The sequence below is a fragment of the Coptis chinensis genome, chromosome 6, assembly GCF_015680905.1.
Source record: "Coptis chinensis isolate HL-2020 chromosome 6, ASM1568090v1, whole genome shotgun sequence".
NCBI classification, from domain to species: Eukaryota; Viridiplantae; Streptophyta; class Magnoliopsida; order Ranunculales; family Ranunculaceae; genus Coptis; species Coptis chinensis.
Genome location: NC_141461.1, coordinates 42,836,946 through 42,844,915, shown reverse-complemented (window position 1 = coordinate 42,844,915; position 7,970 = coordinate 42,836,946). Strand labels below are relative to the sequence as shown.

The 7,970-nt window shown below is 40.1% G+C and overlaps 1 non-coding gene across 1 annotated transcript; it reads left to right on the top strand.

Moving 5' to 3' along the window:
- The first annotated feature begins 4,602 nt into the window (after window positions 1–4,602).
- On the top strand, window positions 4,603–4,706 carry LOC147493069 (small nucleolar RNA R71). Its single transcript, XR_015200623.1, has one exon. It is a non-coding gene; the product is annotated as a small nucleolar RNA R71 (small nucleolar RNA).
- The last annotated feature ends 3,264 nt before the right edge of the window (window positions 4,707–7,970 follow it).

Genomic DNA, 7,970 nt, shown 5'->3' with positions numbered 1-7,970 from the left:
ATAGTCGCCGTCGAGTCCGGAGGTCTGCGACAGATAGTGTTTAGTGAACGATGCCCCTATGAAGCATAGCCCACGCTCGTTTCGTGATCAACAACACCTCCGAAGGCATCCGACAAAGCAAGTCACGCCCTCCTCATCCTCCTCCGAATCATCCTCATCCTCCTCCTCTATCCTCATCCCGTTCCCTATCCTCAAGGCAATTTCCAGACTTGTTGGACACACTCCCTATAGATACGCCGAAGTTACGTGCGGTGGTAATGTAAATCCTATCGACGGAGTCGCTTTCATCTTCAAAGATGATCTTGGTAATTAACACCGAAGAGGTGCCAAAGACTTTCCGACCCTAAATCATGTTTCAAGAAAACTCCAAGATACAGAAATCGCATTTCCGCCCCCCGAGTACCCATAAGATGTGGAGGCAGGGCGACCAATGTCACCGACCTTGTCCTTCCCTTTAGGACATTCCGGACCAATCCACCGAAATGAGAAATACCGGGTTGGTCCCGGTGGATGCCCGGCGAACACAATGGGAGTTTGTATTGTAGAAATCCCATTGATGACACCACGCCCATCAAAGGCTCTACCCCATCAAACCGGGGCCCCGTGAAAGTGGCATCTAGATGGATTCTAGGCGAATGCCTAGAATCTCACCAACAAATTCAAAGAGTCAACTCCTTCCTCTTCTTCCTTACCAACACAAAAATCCTACTCCCTCCAACTCCCCGGTGTTGTAGAACCGCCGACCAAGTCTTCGTGGTAGAAGGCTTCGGTCGAAAGTACCAAAACTACCCAGCCTCTACTAGCCATTTCACACCGTGAAAACGGCGCTGTGGTCGGCAAAGGAAAACTTGTTCCTGTAAAATTCGGGCGTGTTGAGCCATCTAGTGTTTGGAATGGAGTGATGGTTGAAATGTGATGTGGTGGTGGATTTTAATAGGCCGGTTGAAACAATGGTGGTGGTGGTGGAGTGGTGGCACGGCCGCTTTTGAATTTTTTTTTGGTGGTTTTGGTGGTTTGAATTGGTGGTGTTTGTGGTGGGTGGAGTTTGGAGAAGATTTGGGTTGATTTGATTTTGGGCGGGGTTTATTGTATTTTCTTTTTAATTTTTATTTTGTTTTAGGTTTTGGTTTAAGCTTTGACGCTAATGGCGGAATGGAGGAAGAAGAAACGAAACCGCTCGTGGAGGTAAGGCGCCGCGGCGCTACGGTCTGGGCTGGTTGGGCCCAAGCCCAAAATCGAATTTTTGATTTTTTTTTTTTCATTTTTCGCTAACTTCAAATCAAAATTGCCGCTTCGCTATCGGGTCCGATTTTTTATGAATGAGATATGGAAATGATCAGGAGAGAATTTCCTATCCAATGATCCATAAAACACTCTATTCCAACTTCAGATGACATACGAGATAGTGGAAAACGCCTCGAAGCGTGCATGACGAAGTTATGCTAACGAATGAACTCTAAATTAATAGATTATGTCAATCCGAATCGTAATACAATAAAATGGCCTAAGCAACTCTAATGGGACATAAAACATTTTAGTATCGAAACATTTAACACTTCACCCCAAAACAAATTTTTTACAACGGCTTAGAAAATTTGTTTTTAGCAATGGTCTTTTAAAGTCGATTCCCGACTTCCTAGATTACTATGTGTATTTTTTTTTTTTTTTTTTTTTTTTATTTTTTTTTTTTTTTTTTAAGAAGGAAAACAATAAGCAATAAAGACATAATTCACACCATAGAGAAACATGACTCAAAAAATCCGAGAAAAACATGCAAGAGTGGAAAACGTGAACTATGTGAACCGTGGACTTAGGATCCGTACTTACAGCCACACACTCCATAGGAGGGCCCGTTACCTTAATGGTGCACTCACCAATATATTAAAGTGAAAGGAAGTGCACCAAACACAGAAATTGAGTCGCTTATAGTCGATACTCGAGACTTTATCTAAAACATATGTATGAACATGCAGCTTGATCATATATCAACAACCTAAAATAGTTGTGGATCATTCCATAAATAAATATCACAAAAACATATCCAAACACAATCAAGCACCAAGATTTCCTACGACGCAGCCTTTCTAGTGGAATGAAAACGGTCGGATAACCCTATCAGGTAACCTATCATGCACCTTCTTTTAATTTTTGAATGCGTGGGTGTTTTAGTAAATAAGTGTGGAAAAGTGAATGGTTGTGGAGAATATGGTGGATATGGATAAGTTGTAGAAAGACAGCCCGCATAATAAATGAGGATGTGGTTTTAGCAATCAACTCATTCATTGTGTGTGTAGGGACCGCCCTCAATTCTGAAAATGAAGGTGTCAAATAGTTTGTCCTTCCTCAAGTATCCGCTTTGCTAGAGGATTTAAAAAATATGAAGCACAGGAGAAACAAAAGGATCGAAAGTGCAAACTCGAGATTCCTTTGAAAGGGTGGAAGGAGGGGAATCGAGGTGGATGTTGTGCAAGTTAGTTCTTGATAGGGTGAATTGTCACCTACTCAAGAAACTCATCGAATTCCTCATCTAGATTGGTCATATCCACATTACTATGGTAGTCCTCTACATCTTTGAGAAAGTCATCTATCCCGGCCCTCATCAATAATATGTGTATCGACTAGTGTAGGAATGAAAATGTTGAGTCCGACTTTCCAAAGGAAAGAATTTCGGGGCATATGATTATCAAGGAACGTGTTGTTGAAATAATCTCGAAAGCAACGCTTCGATCATGCTAACCTCTCCATCCATAGATCGAATCGGGTAATCGTGTCCTTTGTTTTAAAAACATTGACTTCAAATGCCAAGATGGCCAAAAGACATGGACATTGAACCATCACGCAATTAATGAGCGCATTGGCAGCTTGCCGCAGAAAGGACGCCTAAAATGATCGACACAGTCGTTAGCTTAATTTCAGATCGAGGACTACAAAATCAGGATAGTAGAGAAACTCGAACTTTTACCAAAGACATTTTCGACTACACCCTTAGGATACTTAATAGACCGATCAGCTAATTGCAACGCCATTTTAGTGGGTTGCATCTTGTCTAGACCCATTTGTCTATACAAATAAAATAGGAGTAAGTTAACACTAGCCCCCGTGTCTAATAACGCCGTCGTCGTGATAAGAATCTCCTAAGGTGCATTGTACAAGAGGGATCTACCAGTGGTCCTTGTACTTAACAATTCCATTATGTTCAGATAAGGTTGGGAATTGTTCCGTTAAAAAGGCGCCTTTTGGTATATTTGTCTTACGCCTAGTAGTACACAATTCCTTAAGAAACTTAGCATGATGTGGTAGCTTTTAATAGCTTCGGTGAAGGAAGGTTTATAGTTAGATTCTTGAAAACGCCCCTAATCTCCTCGTAATTTGTATCCCTAGTTAACATGGCTAATTTTTGTGGAAACGGTGGTTTCGCCTATATTTAGCAATGGTATCACCGGATGTTTAACCGCGGCTTTCTATTTTTTAGGTCAGGTTGTAACCGGGTACCTCTACGCTGGTAGGCTCTTCAGTTTCTATTTCGGTATCTAGTAAAATAGTAGGTGTAGGGGGTATCGTGGGGTAACTATAGGCATAGTTACCTTGTTATCAACCACTCTGCCGTAACGGAGAGTGGTGATGGCATTTATCTCACCTACATTTTCATATTCATTACTAGTATTATCGGTTACCTCAAAGCGTCGTGGTTTGTTGTTTTAGGATTAGGTATTGTGTGACCTCGCAACACACCTTTGGTTTGGGCTTTATCTTGAGCCAACCGTCGGGTTAAATTATTAACGGATTGTAGAAGCCGTTGGTTAGATTGAGCCATGGTTTGGAAAAAGTTTTGGCTCACTTGTATGAAGGTGTCAAGGCGATCCGTCCAGGTGGGTGTAGTAGTCACGGGTGGTGTGACCGAATTATTTCACGGAATTATTTATGGGTGGATTTTGATAATTATTATTGACCGAACGATACCTCTATTAGCATTATAATTATTATAATTACCTTGACCTTGTGCTTGACCTTGTCGAGGTTGCACTTGGTTGTTATAATTATTAAAATTACCCCGACCCTCGCCCTTGTCGTGGTGGAGCTTGGTTAAAGCCGTATGCTGGGCCTAACATATTGATTATTGTACCCTTGAGAGGTGTGACTTGTTGATTATTTCTCCAACCGAGTTGGGATTTTGTCTCCAAGGGCTTAGGTTCACTATTAATGGAACAAGCCCTGCTCATAGGCTATAGGACAATTGGAGTCGGATGCTCATGACTCCAACAAACTACATGGGTTTGAATTTACATTCATGACGGGATAGGCTTTTGTTGTACAGAAATGGCCTCTACCTTTTTTGTGAGGGATTCAATTAGAGTTTTAAGCTCAGGATCTGATTTAACCTCAAACATACTGGTAGCCTTAACTGTTGAAGAAGAACTAGCGGAGCGGGAGTAATCATCACTACCCCCCCAATTATTATTTCGCTTAGTTTGGCCCTCTAAAAATTTATAAGCCTCCGAGGCTCCTTTACTTAAGAAACTACCCCCATTCATTATGTCAAGGACTTCTTTATGGTGGTGTAGAAGACCTTTGAAAAAGGCACGAACTAATGTGTCTTTCGCTAAGTTATGATGTGGACACTCTATAAGGAGATCGGTGAAACGATTCCAAGCCTCAGAAAATGATTCATGAGGATTCTGTCGGAAAAAATGAATCTTGGAAAGCATCTCATCCGCCTTTAGGGTAAAAATGTTCCATAAACAACAACAAGTTTAGCCCACGAAGTCCACGTAATTAGGCTTTGGGCAGCTTAACCAAGACGCCTTTATCGGGCTAAGGTGAAAGGGAATACCCTTAATTTAATTTGTTCCGCACCAACCGTAGGATGGTGGAATGTTGTTAGACTTGTTCAATCATACGATAAAGCCGATAAGGTTTTTCATGGTCTAAACCATGAAAAACGGGTAACAAATTAAAAATATTTGAGGGATTCGAAATCCTCACTGGTCCGCTAGAACGATGCAAGATTTGGGGCTATCGCCAAGGCTTTGTAGAAGTCCGAGAGGAGTCTCTTTTCTTCCCCATTATATCGTGGTGTGTGTGAAATAGTAGTTAGAGGTGTAGTGGGTGGTATACTAGATAGATTTGATTGTTGATGTTGTTGTGTATTTACGCTCGGTGTTTTTGTTCGGCCGACCTTAATCTCATGCAAGACTAAGTCGAACTTAACTAAACATGCAACACTCCAAACAATTCTCGATATACTAGTAGAAACCTCTAACCGAGATGCGAGGTGTGGAAGAAAGGAATACCGATTAAGGCCCTTGCTTCGCTTTTATGAATAGCGCCTTTGTTTACGCTTTGTTCGTATATAGCAGGTTAGAACACCGAAAAATATGAAAGATCAAAGTTCGAATCAAAACCGCCGAAAATCCGAAAAATTTAAACGTGATATGCCAAGGCCCGAAAGTAATTTTCAAATTACAAGTGTTTTTAGCGCTGGTCGCCCCCACATGGGGGCTGGTCGCCGTTGTCCAGCTATAGGGCTGGTCGGCTATAAGGAGGCTGCTGCCTTCAAGGGTAATTTTTACCCGAATTTTTCAACTTTGAAATGGACAACCACAAGATGAATCAAACAAGGGTGGGTGGGTGAAATGGGACTTAAAATGACTAATTCTATTATGAAAACAATGCTAAAGTGCAACTAAGATGGCAGCGGCGCCATTTGATAACAGTAAAATGAATAGTTTACCTACGAAATGAACGATTCATTCAATCCGTAAGTAAACTAAAACTAATCTTACGTGTCTATTTTATCAAAGCTTCTACTCTCGATGCGAATTGCACTAAGTGGAGTAGGAAGTTCGTTCCACTCCTAGTGCTCTAGCATGGATGTTCTCTAATCTAATTAGTCAGTCTTAAGTCAATGAGAGCTTTACGAAGGGGAATTATACTACGATGCAATATGAAATTGATTATTTGAATTTAAACTACTTAATGCTATGGAAATATGATTGTTTTTGAATCTAGATAAAGGATTGTAGGGGAATTGAATCCACCTCGAATCCAACTTAACAACCTAGCTAGAGAATGTTGTATCTCAATTCTCACGCTTCTTACGCAAGAAATTCGAAGTTCTAATCCCTAGTGTTCATGGCATTTCTACCGAAAGTACTAACTAGCATGTGAGGTCGCCCACCATTCTCATGGCTAAAACACTCCACCTTCTAGAGTGGAATAGAATCTACAAACAATTCTATACTAACAACTAAGTTTTCATCAAGGCTTCATCAACCCCTCTAACAGAGGTTTTAGCCTTGATTCATCAAACTAACATTTCCCATTGAATCTAAACTAAACATGATATAAAGAATTGAAATTTACTAATCTAATTTAAACAATAATTAAAATCTAATTACTAACTAATAATTGAATGACAAGCAATAAATGAAATCAGATCTAACACAAATGTAAATGACAAGAATCTAAATTTAACAACTAGCTATTTTATTAATCAAACTAATTAAGAGTAATGATTCTAATAGTTTAATCTAAACAAGAATTGGATTTGAAATTAAACTTAATTAAAACAATCAAATCTAGATCTAGAAGCTATTATAATGGCTACTTTCTATTCTAAGCTATGTACCCTAATTCTCTACTAAATAATCTACCATTAACAAAGAGCTAAGCTTTTGTTTTTATACATCCAGATCCAAAAATCGTGCATGGGCTTGGAGCCATGTTTTGGGCCAGAGAATCAGGCCCAAAACCCAATTCTTTCAGTCCAAAAAGGCCTCTTCAACTAGATTCGGCTTCAACAGACTTTTCGTCCACTTCTGCTCCTCTGATTGGGTCAAGGCTTGGACCATTGCAAAGCTCTTTCCGAGCCGGTCGTTTTGACATAAGGTAGGCCCAATTACGAGGTCTGAGTCCAAAGATATGGCATTCAGAAGTTCTGCTGACTTTTGCTCCTTTATCTCGCTAAAGTGGCACATTTCTGCACATAATGGACTTTGAAGCCTGAAATGCATAAAAACACGTAATCAGTATTAACTCTTACTTATTATTCACATAATTGGTCTAACAGTATGATTATTAAGGGGTTAAAACTACAGTTTTGGGCTCTTATCAAAAGGCTATCAAGAACTTGGAAATTTCCATTAGTTCATCCCCGATGGTGATGGAGAACACTTGTTCTCCATTTGGTCTATCAAATAACTTATAGTTATCATAAAAATAAGATGTAAGTGTGGGAGAATAAAGTTCATCAGGACTTACCAATAGTGGCTCCCATCCTGCTAGAATGATCACTACGCGAAACCACGCACCATAGGTGTCAATTTGGAATAAATCTTCAAATGACTGTTCCAGTATGATACGAGGGAATGTCATCCCCAATAAACTTGCTAGAAAAGATGCGTAGGATCCTGGAACAACCCTCAGAAAACTGGAAATTTTTGGTGCCCACAGGGGTCAGGGCGCAGGGTGCGTTGATACAAGTAAAATGATTGTCTTACCTACGAAATAAAGCGATGAACTCTAAACGCAAGTAAAACTAAACTTAAACTTTTGGGTCTACGTTTTATCAAAGATTCTACTCTCAAGTCTATGAGATATAGTGGAGTAGAGTGATTCGTTCCACTCTTAGTCCTTCCGCATGCTATGTTCTCAAGTGTAAGTACTCTAAACTTAAAGTCTAATGAGAGATTTTACTTAAAAAGGCAACTAGACTACGATGCAACTACCCACGAAATGCAACTAGTCGACGATGGGAATAACTAAGGAATGCTACGCTGATTCGATGATAAGGAGTTAGAGGGGATTGATTCCACCTTAACTCGACTTAATCCTATTAACGCCGAATCGTCAGAATCCGAATTGAATCGCCTTAAACAATTGGTTCTTCCTAATCCCTAATTACACATGGCATTCCTACCAATTCATAACTAGCATGTGAACGATTAAACCCATTCTCATGGTGAACTAAT